The 14,845-nt window shown below is 41.6% G+C and overlaps 1 protein-coding gene across 1 annotated transcript in view; it reads left to right on the top strand.

Moving 5' to 3' along the window:
* Positions 1 to 14,845, top strand: part of MYO1D (myosin ID) — a 163,684-nt gene that overhangs the window by 26,170 nt on the left and 122,669 nt on the right. The gene's annotated exons all lie outside the window — the stretch shown is intronic.

Raw genomic sequence — 14,845 nt, 5'->3', positions numbered from 1 at the left:
GGGGGCTTAAAAACAAGATAGTCAAGCAGCAGTAAGTTAATGTTTAGTTTTAGTAATACCTGTTTTATTTCCTGTACATTTAATCCTCAGTTGCCCTGGAGTGGGTGATCTGGTTGCAAATTAACCACACCATTGATAAAGGCGTATGTGAGCTCCATTCAGAAGCAGCTCCATCCTGGCAGAGCACAGCAGCCTAGGCGTGGTGCTGGGAGAATGCACCCGTGCTGCTTTCAGGCTGGGGAGTCGTATTGCTGTTGTCTCACCCCGTGGAGCTCCAGCTAGCAAAGCTGCAGAGCTGAGGTGGCTCTACGCAGAGCTGGCTTTTGCCTTTTGCCACCATATTCTCAGACCAGGGACCCCAGGGAAGAAGCTGCAGAGACCTCCTAGCAGGAGGTGAACCCCACTTATGCAATGTGGACACCATACAGGACCTAGCGATGTTAAGATCTCTTTATATAGTCAGTGGCAACCTCGTCAATGCAGTTGATGAATCAACCCCAAAATTTCACCTGCCTGAATGTAGGTGTCTAGTGGAAGGCTTGTGGCAGTGTGCTCATTAACCCAGATGCAGGGCTGGCAGGCTGAAAATGCAGCGCTGCTCTCTGCACGGGTTTGGCAAGCTGGCTTTGTCCTGCAGGGCTACTCAAATTAAAAAAATGTAACCTGGCCTATGTTAAGGTGCCCTGCGGGAGCAGCCATGGTGTGTGGTGCAGAATGTGGTCTGTTGGAGAGCTCTGGGAGTGTATGTGCAACATACGTTCTCTTTGGGAAAGATCCCTCTTCCAGGACTGCTGCAGGTGCTAGGCAGTGTGGCTGGCAAAACGTCTGCTTGACAAGGAGCTAGCAAGGACGCTGTGGTTGTGAGCTGCTTTGCATCAACTGGCCTGTGGAACAAGAATCTCCCCGCAGTGAATCACAAAGATGATACAGATACTGCTGAGGTCGCCTTTGTGTAAAAGCAAGATTCATAACATTAGTGATGGCACGAATGGGGGAGGTGGTGCTCCTCCTGAAGATGCCTGGATCGCCTCGTGGATGAAATCCAATAATACAAAACACCCAGCCATTCATTTACAGATGAGTAATGTGCTGTAAATTGCAAGGTCATGGATCGGCGGCAGAGGAGGATTAGAGGACACCACATGCTGTGCGTGATACCAGCCACCAGTTCAGTGTGCTTCTAGAAAACATTCATGAGGCTCAAGGATGCCGTGGGAGGAGATGCAGTCAGGAAAGACAAGGAAACGTTGGTATGACTTCATAAAATATTAGCAAGCTTTTGTTTTAGTAACTATAAACATTTTTGTTTCTCTGTATTTAAAATAGGAAAAATTAGAAGAAATAGAGATGGTTATTGTGATGAAGAGTTACTAGTGGTTTGTGGAAGGACAGTAAATAGTTTGACTTGTTTAAACTAAGTGGAAACAAACCCTCAAACCTGAGCTGATGGAATTACACTTTTTCTGTTATCTCCTCTCCCTCCAGCCTTCCTTCTCTCCCTGTCTCTCCTCGCTTCCCACTATCCCCACTGAAAAAAGGGGAAAGAGAAAGAATTTAAGGAATAACACTGGTAAAGCAGCACTACGTAGTAGAGGGGAAATCATGAGTTATCATTGCTGGCTGGTTGCACAGGTTGGTTGGTTGGTTTGTTTTAACATATTGCTCCTGTGTTTTAGGGCTTCCACTTAGTGTTTGCAGAGCAGGAGTCCTTGGTCCTGGCACACTGCTTTGGCTAGTGGGTATCTATTGTTCTCTTCTCCAGAATCGGATGAGCCGCAGCCCAGATGAGATATTTTCAGGGTGAACCGACGTTTCAAATGGTGTTAAACTGTTCTGGATCCCTGGTCTGTTTTGCTTGAGGTGACATCAACAGATTTGGACTAAGGAAAGGATTTTTCTTATATCAAGTTACTGGGCAGTTCAGAAGGGTTTTTGCGTGGTCCGTTTCCTAGAACTGTTGGCATTTTCACTGCTGAACTGTAATTCTTTTAGGACTGAGACAGAATTTCACTACACAAGCAAGTAGCTTGAAAAGACAAAGCTTGCTTGCATGAGAGAGAAGTAGAAAAAATAATTAGCTGTTTCTTATCTTCTCTGACCTGGTGCTTTGAGAGAAGTGAAGATATAGTATTAATGACTGTCCTTATTTCCTGGCGTTTGCTTGTCAGCATTAATGACCTGTGCAATGTAGCAGCAACTTATCGAAGCTTGTGATTTTTCTATATGTAGGACTATTTCCTTAACTGTTAATGCAAGTCTGTACTCTAGTTAAAAGGCCAAAGAATGGGTGCTTAAGATGAGTGTAGATATGAAGTGTCAAATTCCTTTGTTCTCTTTCTCAAAGGACAAAGATGTGAACAGGAAATAACTAAGCTTTATTTCTGTTCCTGTAAGTCTCTCTTGAATATATTTAGGAGGAAAAAAGTCATTTCATAAATACATTCCACTCTCCTTTTGACAAAACCAGGATTTGTAGTAATTTTGTTGGCACTGCATGAAAGTGATGTGGATGAAACACTTGAATCCTGTCCTTATCTGCAAGTCCATCATACCATTTCATTGTATCCCAAAGCTATAGATGCATTTTCTTACTGGACTGTATAAGTGATTACTTTATTAATCAGATTCAGTTAGAAGCAGGCCAAGAAAAGTGTGTCCAATATTCGCAAGGAGGAGCCTTGTGTAAATAGAAACCTTAATGGTTAGTTTTTATATATATATATATAAAAAGACCATGAAAATACTATACTCAGTGTGTATGCCATATGTACACACAGAGTAATGTAGTAGTGACTGTTGCATCACAATATATTAAATATTTAAAATGCAAGTAATAGGGGTTGTATGTGTTGTGGGTTTAAATTCTTTCATTAATACGAGTGGAAAACAGTGTTATGCTTGAGCCGGATCTGAACAGAATTTCATTAGATAACAAAAGGCCACTTTGGGGTGAGGATGTCAGCTTTGCCGCTGCTTCTCATCGGATAAGTGTGGGTTTTACAGAACTGAAGTCATGATGCGTGTGGACTGATATATAATGGTTGACAGTTGTATTCCACTATGGATTGCTGGTAGATGCCTAAATGTATGGATTGCTAATGCTTTCCAAATAAGAAAGCAAAATATTTTGAGAAACTGGAAGCACTCCGTTGTTTTCAGAAGTCCTTAGAGAACTGGCAATGGATCCGTTTCCCTCGTTTGTTGCCTGCTGGAAGACGATCGCTAAGAGTGTTGGGGAGCTGATATGTGAACATTTCTAAGTTTCTAGTTATTAGTAATTTAGTGTGATCTCTGTTATTCCAACTGTACAAGTATTGATGAGATATCCCTGCTGCAGAAGAGACAATCGGATGAATGTGGGAAGGATAATACAAACCTCTTAACTTAAAACAGTAGGAAAAATAATATAGAAAAGAATTTGTCCATCTAGTAGATGATTTTGTATATATTTTTAAAAGATTTAAAGAGATTGACAGTTTGTGACTGCCAGACTTCTTGATTCAAAGTGTATTTCTTTGTATTTCATTGCAGAATGTTGCTGTTCGGCAAGGGCTTAGCAGCTGATTGCTCACAGGAGGAAAAGAGAAACATAGCTGCATTTGGAGGAGGATGTGTCATAGCTCTGAACTGTTAATTAAACTGATTTCTGAAAAAAAAAAAAGATTAAACAAGGCCAATAACAAAATTAATTTGAAAACCTGTGCGGTTAGTTTTGGAAATAACAATTACTTTCGGCTGTTATTTGAATCTGCAACATGTATGTCATAGCCGTGGAGCAATGTTGTTTGGAAGGGACCTGTGGAGGTCGTTTCATCTAACGCCCTGGTTTAAACTGGGCCAACTGCTTTGTTACACGTGTCAAAAATGAATGTGGTAATCCTGGAAATAAACAGTGGTGCAGGTTTACTCTGTGCTGCTGGTTTTGAGTGTGTAATTAGATCTGCCAAAGCTGAGAGTACGCACTTGGCCACCACTCTAGGCTAAAATTGTGCTTTCAGTAAATGATTAGTGACTGAAAAGTTCGTTATTAAACTTTTTGATAAACAGTGTAGCATTGCTCTGACTTTCGGTGATTGTCATTAACTAATGCTCATTACCTAACAAATGATACTTTACAGAAGTAGGAGCCTGCCTGAATTCTTGGGCTCATACGTTGTCTTAAAAGATCCTGTTTTAAATCATTTCACTAGCTCTGAATTCCACTGACCTAGAATTAAAAATGTGATGGCGTGGGCAAAGTCATCTTGGCTTGTGGAAGATGAGTTATAGATATTTTACAGGTTATCTGCGTTATTAATTCTGAGTGGTATTTGTGCTGTCTCACAATATTATTTGAGTAGTCTTTCAGCTTCTGAGTGGGAGTTATCTTGACAGAAAAAAATATGTAAAATCTAAAGGAAGTAAATGAACACAATCTTTCCGGTGATAATTTAAAACAATGGAACAAGCAGCATGTAAATCAAGTAATCTGTTTTAATAATCAAACCATTTAAGTCCTTTTCCATATTGCTAATGTTCCCCCTGCGTTATCATTGTACAGTTGGCATTTAGAAAATCACTCCTTTTGCAATGGATGACGAATGTGTAAATAACAACCCTCCTACTGCTCAGATGTTTTTCCATTCAAAGAATGTGAAGTGCTTAAGACTGTTGTGCAAATTCATTTCCTTATCTTGCCTATCCTACCCTGCACTTCCATATCCACAAGGATGTTTGAAGAGTTCCCGTATCCTTCTTTCTCTTCTTCCCTTTTTGAAGCTGCCCTTTCAGTGAGAGGGGAAAAAGATCCTGACGTTGAATCTGCCAGGTCAGTCACACTCATGGCTTCGACTAAAAGCACTACACTTGGTTGTAGTAAAAAAACCCCTTTATTTCTAAACCAAACCTTCTGTAAAATATTAGTTGCTCTTTAATTGGAAGAACAAACCTTGTGTATTTATTAGGCCTTTTCAGCACTGATACGCGTACTTAATCTTGTTTCTAGAGGGCTTGAGGGTTTGTCTTCCAGGGCACCTGCTGCTCGATTCTTGCTAATGGGGGAGAGACTGAAAGATGAAGAGGGGATTTCACTGCAATTCTGGTTCAGATTGCTGTTAGGTGACATGAAGTTTTTCCAATACAAAACAGAAAATACAAGGAAAAAATCCAACAACAAACCTGAGCCAAATCTACGACCAAGAAGTGGGAAGCTTTTCCTGACTAGACATGCTTTCAAGGAAGCACGAGGAAGAGTCCTTTCTTTCAGCCTGAATAGTTAATGGACATTTTGTGGTGAAACGTATTTGCTTTGTGATTTGCAAACTTAGTTTTCCCCTCCATTGCTTGTGGCTCTTTCTTTTCGTTAGCTGGCTGAAGTTGTTGGTAGCTGTCCCACAGGGAATGGTGTTGGTGATAATCTGAATGTGGGGTGGCTGAGGTCACGGCTGCCCATCACTGTCTCTTCAGCAGACGTGGCAGAAGGGAATCTTTGGCAAAGGAGCTGGATGGGCAGCTGTAGGTGGAATGTCTTCATCTGCTGCTTTGAGACTCAGCAGTTTGTCTGCCGAAGCCCTTAGTTGGGAATCTGATGTGCTGCTAGGGCAGTTTACGAGCCAAAACCACAAGAGCTGTGTTAAGTCACAATATGCTGTAAAACACATAAATGCCTAAAGAAGTCTGCCTGGTTTCATGGCCAGAAAACAAACAGTTCTGTTTAAGGACTACATACTCAATGTTTGTGTTTAGGTGAGATGGTGCAGATCACTGTAACAACTCTAAAAGAAACCCTAATTATGCAGAAACATAAGTCATATTTGTGCATTATTTGCATATTTTGCATTATTATTTTTGCATGATTTGTGTGGCCTGTGTTAGTATAAATAAGGCATCTAATTTTATTTTAGATCTAACGTTACCAAAGGACTAAGCAAGCCTTTTGGAGTGCTTGCAGATGGTGTACTATATCTTAATACTGCAAGACGATTCTTGGGGGTTTTTGAGCCCTGTATCAAAACAATGCTGTATTCAGGAGACTCCAGCAGCATTCACAGATCGGCACTGGGCGCGAGCTTAACAAATGCAGAATATTCCTTTACAGTAGAACAATTAAGCATCTGAACATCAGCATCTCACGGCCAGCCGACTGCAAAAGGAGTCTCCAGGCATCTACAAGAAAACCTGTGAAATACTGTGATAGCACCTTGGCACCCAGGCTTGTGGAATAGAGGTGTAGTCAGATGTCAGTACAAAGTTCTGTTAATTGTGCCGTGTGTACAGAAAATTGGGAAGGTGGTATAGTATAAGAAAGAGATGGCTTAGAAAATAAGGTTGAAAGTCATCATCAGTACAGTTGCTGATGGGGCTTCAGGTTATGTTGGTTTAAACAAGGATGCTGCTATATCAGGGTCAGCAGCAGCAACATGAATGGCTTTTGTTTCCTGAAGTTACTGGAGAAGTTAGGAGGAAGTAACAGGGTATCAGTCATGGCCTTTGTTTTTCTGCGTATTTCTTGATCTTTCTGTTGGGTAGCAGGATTTTATAGTTCCTTCAGCATCCCTTGAAAGAAAGGTTGCTATTCAGAAGTGTAAGCTAGTCCTTGCCAGGACACTATTCAGACAGACCAACCATTGCAGAATGCATGCACCACTGAACCAGAGAGATGACATCGGACGGTATCTTCCACGTGATGCAGATCTGTCCAACCACCAGTCATCGGTCTGGTTTTTGCCTTTTGTGCTGCAGTTTTGTCCACTGATATGTTTGAAGGTGGCATACCCTTTAACACAGTGGTGTATAATCCGATGAACAAAGCTGAATTCCCAAAATTGAAGGCTGAGATAATCATGGTGTGGCAGGTTACAGTTAATATGGACGTGGTGTTTGGAAAGGGGAGGAGGTGACTGAAGGTAAAGCGTCTTTTTTGAAGTACCTGAATGCTGTAACATCAGAGTGGAAGGAACGTAATGGATCATGAAGTCAGTTGCTGGTCAGTGCAGGAAGCCAAATCTTCTAAACATATATATAAAATAAGTTCTGCAATATCCAGCAGGGCTCTCTGGTCCTTTCTGCCTCTATTGAAATGCTCGTCCAGGACTTTGCTCCCTTGACAGCGAGCCTACGTGGGCCAGGGTAAGTCCATTCCCTTTTTTTGTTGTTGTTGTATGGGCCTTTGTAGTTTTTTTCTTTAATTAGTTCTCTGGCTACTTCACAAGATGATATTCATCTACCAATGTATTTATAGTGATTGCTTCCACCTTTCCTACTCCTCAGTAGTTTTATGAGTCTTACACATTTAAGTCAGTTCTCTTACAAGACAAGCTCTAGGCTCTTCTGCACACATGCTCCAGTTGACTTCACGTGTGATGGGAGCAGATAGAAGAACCTACCTGACTTTTGAACTTTCTTTTTCTTTTTACTATCCTTTTATAGCTTATGTGCTTTTATTTGACAGATTGAAAAGTTAGAGATTATGGGTAGATGGCAGTCTCTTGTTTGTTTGTATCCCAAGCCTGTTCTACTCTTTCCTGGTTAGCTATAGGATTGTAGGATAATTCAGCCTCAGGAGGTCGTTCAAGGCCATTTCCTGCTCAAAGCAGAGTATGTGATTACTGCATTAGGATTTTACTATGGATTTTTTACATGGAAAGTGGGAGTGTGTTTTACTGCTCAACGCAGAGAAATCAGGAGCAAGCTTCTTTCTTCTGCCTGTGCTTGATAGCAACTTTCTCATGTGTGGATTGGAATAAAATCACAAAGCATTATGTCGTCGCTAGAAACTTTTCAAAGAACTTCCTTTTGTCTCATTATCTATTTCAAGTCTGCTTACGCCTTCTGCTATGCTTCTAGAAATGCAGAAAGAGTACGCAGTGCTTCTCTGCCGTAGGAGAGACAGCTCGGTCTGTCTGACGCAAATAGAAATGAAAGTTCAGTGACTCCTATGTTTAGTGGTTTGGCGTCTTTTTTAAAGTACCTGAATGCTGTAACATCAGAGTGGAAGGAACGTAATGGATCATGAAGTCAGTTGCTGGTCAGTGCAGGAAGCCAAATCTTCTAAACATATATATAAAATAAGTTCTGCAATATCCAGCAGGGCTCTCTGGTCCTTTCTGCCTCTATTGAAATGCTCGTCCAGGACTTTGCTCCCTTGACAGCGAGCCTACATGGGCCAGGGATTCCCCCTTTTTTTTTTTTGTTGTTGTTGTATGGGCCTTTGTAGTTTTTTTCTTTAATTAGTTCTCTGGCTACTTCACAAGATGATATTCATCTACCAATGTATTTATAGTGATTGCTTCCACCTTTCCTACTCCTCAGTAGTTTTATGAGTCTTACACATTTAGGTCAGTTCTCTTACAAGACAAGCTCTAGGCTCTTCTGCACACATGCTCCTGTTGACTTCACGTGTGATGGGAGCAGATAGAAGAACCTACCTGACTTTTGAACTTTCTTTTTCTTTTTACTATCCTTTTATAGCTTATGTGCTTTTATTTGACAGATTGAAAAGTTAGAGATTATGGGTAGATGGCAGTCTCTTGTTTGTTTGTATCCCAAGCCTGTTCTACTCTTTCCTGGTTAGCTATAGGATTGTAGGATAATTCAGCCTCAGGAGGTCGTTCAAGGCCATTTCCTGCTCAAAGCAGAGTATGTGATTACTGCATTAGGATTTTACTATGGATTTTTTACATGGAAAGTGGGAGTGTGTTTTACTGCTCAACGCAGAGAAATCAGGAGCAAGCTTCTTTCTTCTGCCTGTGCTTGATAGCAACTTTCTCATGTGTGGATTGGAATAAAATCACAAAGCATTATGTCGTCGCTAGAAACTTTTCAAAGAACTTCCTTTTGTCTCATTATCTATTTCAAGTCTGCTTACGCCTTCTGCTATGCTTCTAGAAATGCAGAAAGAGTACGCAGTGCTTCTCTGCCGTAGGAGAGACAGCTCGGTCTGTCTGACGCAAATAGAAATGAAAGTTCAGTGACTCCTATGTTTAGTGGTATGGCATTTTTTCAGTGCAAGGTTAGTACTTTAACTTCATGTTTAAGAAGAGGGATTTTAATACTATTCCAGTTTCTAGCTAGCCAGCTACATGTCATACTTTTAGCCTTTATTCAGTGTTCATTAGAGCTAGATTAGCATCCATCTTCCGTTTTCCTTTCCCCTGACCTTACCTAGTGGGTTTGCAGAGCCGTATAGATGACTCAAGGGTCAGCTGCGTTGGAGCTGAATCAGCCTTGTCAAATTACAGTCAGTTTGCTTGAATGTTGGTTTGTTGGGGAAGATACGGCACCAGTCACTCATAGTTTACTATTTTCTTTTGAAAAAAATTACATCATTACAAAGGACTCTTTTAACCTTATTTCCAAAGCTGACTGTGAAAATTGCAGATGAATGAAGTATTCCTCACCCTGCCCTTTCTGCTCCCTCCGTACAGGAAAGGAGTGGTGCAGAACGCGCGCTGAATGGCATTTCCTATTTTGTTAAATTGGCAACATCTGAAAACTGACTCCATGCAGGACAACTGCAAGCAAAAATTTCACCTGCACATTAAATGAACTTAAATTCCAGTTTTTCTGGCGCTCAGGATGGATCAAAACGTTGTAGATGTGCATATTCAGAATCGTGACAGGCTTGGATTGTTTTCCTAGCGCAGGGAGGTAATACTGACTGGACAGTTTTTTTGGTCTGTTTTTCCAAGAGCAGCAAGAATATTTTAGCTATGCTTCTGCCAGCGCAAATCCTGTTTATCCAAGTTGTCTTGTGATGAGGATGATTTGCTACAATACAGTTTATGAGCAATTTACTGAAAGACTTGAAAGTCATTCTTTCCTGCTTGACAGCTGAGTTTATTTTGAGATTTACCTAAAATAAAGTCTTTAAGTAGCACCAAATACTCAGTAGAGAGACGTGGTGTCATATAAAAGGCACAATTGTCTGACACACACAGGGTGAAGTGTGCTTAAGCAAAGTCATCTTCCCAAAGCACGAGAAGAATAGTTGTTCCTTTGTGTCAGTGCAGCTGGCTATACATTCTTGCATTTAAAAACAGGTAAATACGATTTCACTGCCACCATTTAAGTCTACTTAAATTCCCTTCCTTAGTGAAAACATCCCAAAGGCCCATCCTTGACTATCCATGTACGTCTCTTCATGAACATGAGTTTTAATTGATGTTTTCATGCGGGTTTGCAATGAGAATGGAGTCAAAGCCTGCAGTAATGGATTTTTAATGTCTATATTTGGTGAGAAGAACTAACTAAGAACTGTGACCCCCTTTGGGGGAATAACCCAAATCACACGGGGTGTTTGCAGGAGGAAAAGGAATTGTCTCTCTTCTGCATGCCAGAGGTGTGCAGCTGCTAGATCATTCTTCCCGTGCACAAAGGAGGAAGGAAGGAAAAAAGTATGCTCATACTAAGTATTTCAGTTTGATTTGTGCTTTGGAGTTAATGAGTAAGTTGGAAATGGATAGTCATTTGAAACCATCAGCTTTTATTCTTTTAACCTTCAGTAGTACTAGGTCAGCTGTTGACTATCTAGCGCAGGCTGATGCATCTGTAGCACTCCTGTATCTGTCCTGAATTATTTGCTTTTGCCTTCTTTGTTAACATTTCCTTTACTTTAAGCCACTGCTGTACAGTTAATCTGAAAGTCCCTCTTCAGTTGATGGCTGTGTTGTGACTTCTTGTCGTGAAGACGTTCTGTTTCTGGAGCATCTGTGTAGCATCAGGGAGCAGGAAGGTGGGACCAAGGAGGTTCACTGAGCGCCTGCTAATGTGGGAAAGCTTTAGTGTGTCTGCGTGTATGTAAAAGAGAATGTGATGTCAATCTGTGATCGATGGTGAGAAAGGAGTAGTTCCAGATGAGGGAAGGTCTTTTCCCAGGAGAAAATGATCCAAAATACCAATAGCTACTCTTCAGCTTTCTTAAAGTAACAGAAAATGAGAAGACGGGTGACTTGACAAGATTTTTCCAGCAATTGCTCTGCTCCTCAGATACTAGACAGATGGAGGGAAAGACTGGCAAAATGAGTTTCTGAGGAGCCGTTTCACACCCCAGCGAAGCCCAGCCTGTGATCTCACTGCAAACTGATCCCCTGGTAGCTGGCACAGGTTATCTCAGAAAGTGTGCTGAATTCTAGAAATAGCAATAAGCCTGCAGAGTGCTGCCTGCTGTCTGTGGGCACGTCAAGTTTCTGTTTATCTTTCAGTACAGAGGAGTTACCGTGTAAATGATTAATTAGAAATTCCCTTTATAATTTGAATTGCAGCATTTGGAGTGGAGATTGCATGGTAGGGTGCCTTTGTTTAACGGTCTGCGTTCTGCAGATGTTGTTTTGGAGTATGGGTTCCAAGCCTTGCCAGCTAACTCTTTTCTTTATTTGTACTGAGTGCATTTGAAGTTGCATCATTTCCTCGGTAAGAACAGTTTTATTTTTGACTGGAGAGTTTGTCAGGTGGAAGAAATCCTAAATGTGAGTGCTCTCTGGTGGTGAAGTCTTCTGCTTCAGTTTTCTGATTTCTGCAGTGTATTTTCCAGGGGCAATTGGATGTGAACATAGGATGTCTGGACTTAAGGATGTATTTTTTTTTCAATTCCCTAAATATAAAAACTACAAAACAAAGACTTGGCAGTCTTCTTTTCTAGACAATCATTTCTATCCCTTGAAGTGATTTATATTCTGTGACCTACTGGTTTATATTTTCTCACTATCAATCCATGTTTTAACAAGGTAATAAAAGCTAGTATAAAAACTTCTCATGAAAGAGCTGATGTTCTTCATCAAAATAACACACAAGGATTAAATACTGTGACTTTCTTTTTGGCTGCTGAGCTAGATTTCAGATGCCAAAGTAGTAAGTGGAAAACTCAGAATACAGCGATACAGAAATTATTCAAATAGCATCACTACGGGGAAGCCTTTTCTCCTCAAAGTTGCAGCACAAGATGATGTGATTTTCATGGTACAAATGGAGGTTTGACCGTGGGGGTGTCGACCCCCAGGAGCAGGTACAGGGGTTCCTTTTATCAAGTGTGCTGTAGATTGCTTTTAATAACAAAACCCCACTCCTATGTGTTATACGCTCGGTACTGAAATGATTACACCATCCTCTGTGTTGATGAGCTTTCCCTTGATGGAGCACATGCCCCGGTTGATGAGCCTTTCCGAAAAGCGCCGGATAGCTTCATCGTCTGGTTTTGCGACCTTGTCTTGCAGAAAAATAGCGAATTTAACACAACTTGTACCTCCCAGTTTGGACTGCCGTCGTTGGTTGTTTTCTTAAGTTTTCATGAGCTCTTCTTGGGCAAGGAAAACCAAGAATCTCACACCGAAGCAATGCAGCTAGGAAAACAGCCACTGCTGTTCTTGGCCTGCTGCTGTGCTGAGCTGCGCTGTCTGATGAAAAGAGGCTTTATCAGCAAGGAGGGGTGAGGAGCAACGGCTCTTTTTAGGAACATCGAAGCACAGCTCTGGAATTTTAACTCCGATGCTAAGAAGTAAAGAAAAACCAACAGAGAGGTAAACGGGGATGTCAGTTGTTCATAAACTCCGTATCCTTAAAGCCAAGCTTGAGAGATGCCCATTTGTCAAGCCCGGAGATGGATCCTTCTCCCTCGTCTCCATCTGCCTTTTGTCACAGAGATTGAGGACACAACTCGTCAGAATCTAGTAAAACCTCTTAAAACTTGACTTGGAGGCCAAATGTGAGATCTGTTGTCTAAGCCCGGAGCTGTCGGGGAAGCAAGCAGGCAGTGTGGCAAACTGCTGTATGTGCCAGTGTCACAGCTGGGCCGCCTCCAAAGCCGAGCCGTGCCCTGGTCGAGGGGGCTCTCCGGCGTGGTGTGCTCTGGGTGGCCGGCGGCAGGGCAGGCTGGCAGAGGCAAATCTGTAGGTTCTGCTTACGAGGCAGGCGGGGACACTGAACTGTCGAGGGAGGAAACTTAAACTGTGCTCTGCTACTGGAAGTTTACATAATTCATTACTTAAGGAGGAGGTCAGCGTATTGGGTACTCTGATGGTGACTTGGCACCACACTTCAGTAGGGATGTCCGTTTTTTCTTCTTTCTTCTCAGCGGCTAAAACAAACCCCCTTAACCTCTCTGTGCTGACCATGAGCCCTGCGGCCATGCGTCTGGCAGTACGGTGGGGCTTAAAACCTCATCCAGAAACTGCTGTATCTTTATTTTTATCAGTAATAGTGCCTTCAGCGGTGGTTATGTGCCTGCTGTGCAGTGACTTTTGGAGAGCAGTCTGTATGTTCTCCACTGGGCAGCTTGCCTTTTTTGGATGGCCCATCTCCAAAAAGATGGGAAGGCTTCTGCTGATTTGGATGTTCTTGTAATGGTTTCCATTACATACCTATGTATGTCCCAGTGTGATTTGATCTCCGCAGTAGAAACAGTGTTGTGTGTGTTTGGTTTTTCTTAAGCTCTCCTATGTATATGTAGAGCCCCTCACGTGCTCCTGAGAGGGCAGGAGACGAGCAGCCTGGTATCCGATGTCTTTGCGCCCACGTGTGTCTTCTGCCTGTTTGGTATCTTCCAAATACCATGATTCCCAGCTGCTTTGTACTTAAAAGATCTAAAATTAAAGGATGGCAAATGTCAAGGACTGAGCGTGTGAGGCTTCCTGTGTACCTAAGTCTGTCTTAAGAATTAGGCTGTGATTCTGTATTTCACCCCAGACTTGCGTGCCAGTTGCTTAGTGTTGTTGCCTATGCATCACCCATCATTTTCGTGGTGATAGTTAGCTGCTGAGCTGCGGCTGGCATTGCTAATTATAATGGCCTTATCTTTTCTAAAACATTTTTGGTAGCTTTCAAACAGCATGTATCTCTAAAATATAAAATATCTGCATTTTAAGCTCACCAGTGTTTTGGGAAATGCATATCGGGACTACCTTCAGTTAAAACTGAACGCAGGAACAAAAAGGTGTTTTGCAATTCTTGTGTCTTTTTAGGGAAGTATTTCTGGAGGAAGCTGGAATTAGACACAAAATCACTTTTAGAAAGTGGAATGCTGGTTGCTAGATTATATTTCTTGAGTTTTATTACACCTGCTAAAAACTAACACTGCCAAGAAGCTGCAGAAAATTCTCAAATGAACAATAGAAAATGTCAAGCCTGTCGCCACATGGGGGTGGTAATAAATTCAATAAAGTAATGCTAGAATTTGTGCTGTAGTCCATCAAGAGTTAGGAAGATCCTTGTACTCTATGGAGGTGTTATGGTGCCATCTAATGTTGTAAGGCTTAAATACAGGGTGCGGACAGGTATTTCTATGGTAGAAATGCCATAGTTCACATGTTGATCTCTAAATCTGATGTCATCCTTTCTCCTCCTGAGAAGCAAATGCTGTATGAATTCTTCAGCTGTTAATCTGAAATTCCTTTTGCGCTCTTCTGTTAGGTAACTTCCGATAAAATGTGAATTTCTTTGGAAGCATCTTCTAGCTTAAACACTTTTTTTTTTTTTTTTTTTTTTTAAAACAAAGGTCAAGTTATTTTCTGTCTTGTTTGCAGAAGGAATACTAAGGACCAGGGAGGGTTTAGGAAAGGTGTAGTTTAGGGTTGTTTTCACACGTTCTTGAAAAGCTTTCACTTCTGGTTTGGCAGCAGTGACGGTATCAAAGTGCCTTCTAGCAAAAAGGATGGAGTGGAAGCTAATTGCTAGAGCTGAAAGGCTGTAATTTGCTTCTTGGCTTGTATCTCTGCTTTCTTGCAAATGTGATTAGACCTCTAAGTGAGTGGCTTCAAAACTTCTGCTTCTCTGGCCTGAGCTGGACTACGGACAACTGTAGAATGTGAAAAAAGAATTTGCCTTTAAACCCCCTTTATGAAGCAGACTATAAACTCATCACACACTCATGTTTACT

This window comes from Pygoscelis adeliae, unplaced genomic scaffold (assembly GCF_000699105.1).
Source record: "Pygoscelis adeliae isolate BGI_AS28 unplaced genomic scaffold, ASM69910v1 Scaffold718, whole genome shotgun sequence".
NCBI lineage: Eukaryota > Metazoa > Chordata > Aves > Sphenisciformes > Spheniscidae > Pygoscelis > Pygoscelis adeliae.
The sequence above is the reverse complement of the archived record's forward strand: the minus strand, read 5'-3'. Positions and strand labels throughout refer to the sequence as shown.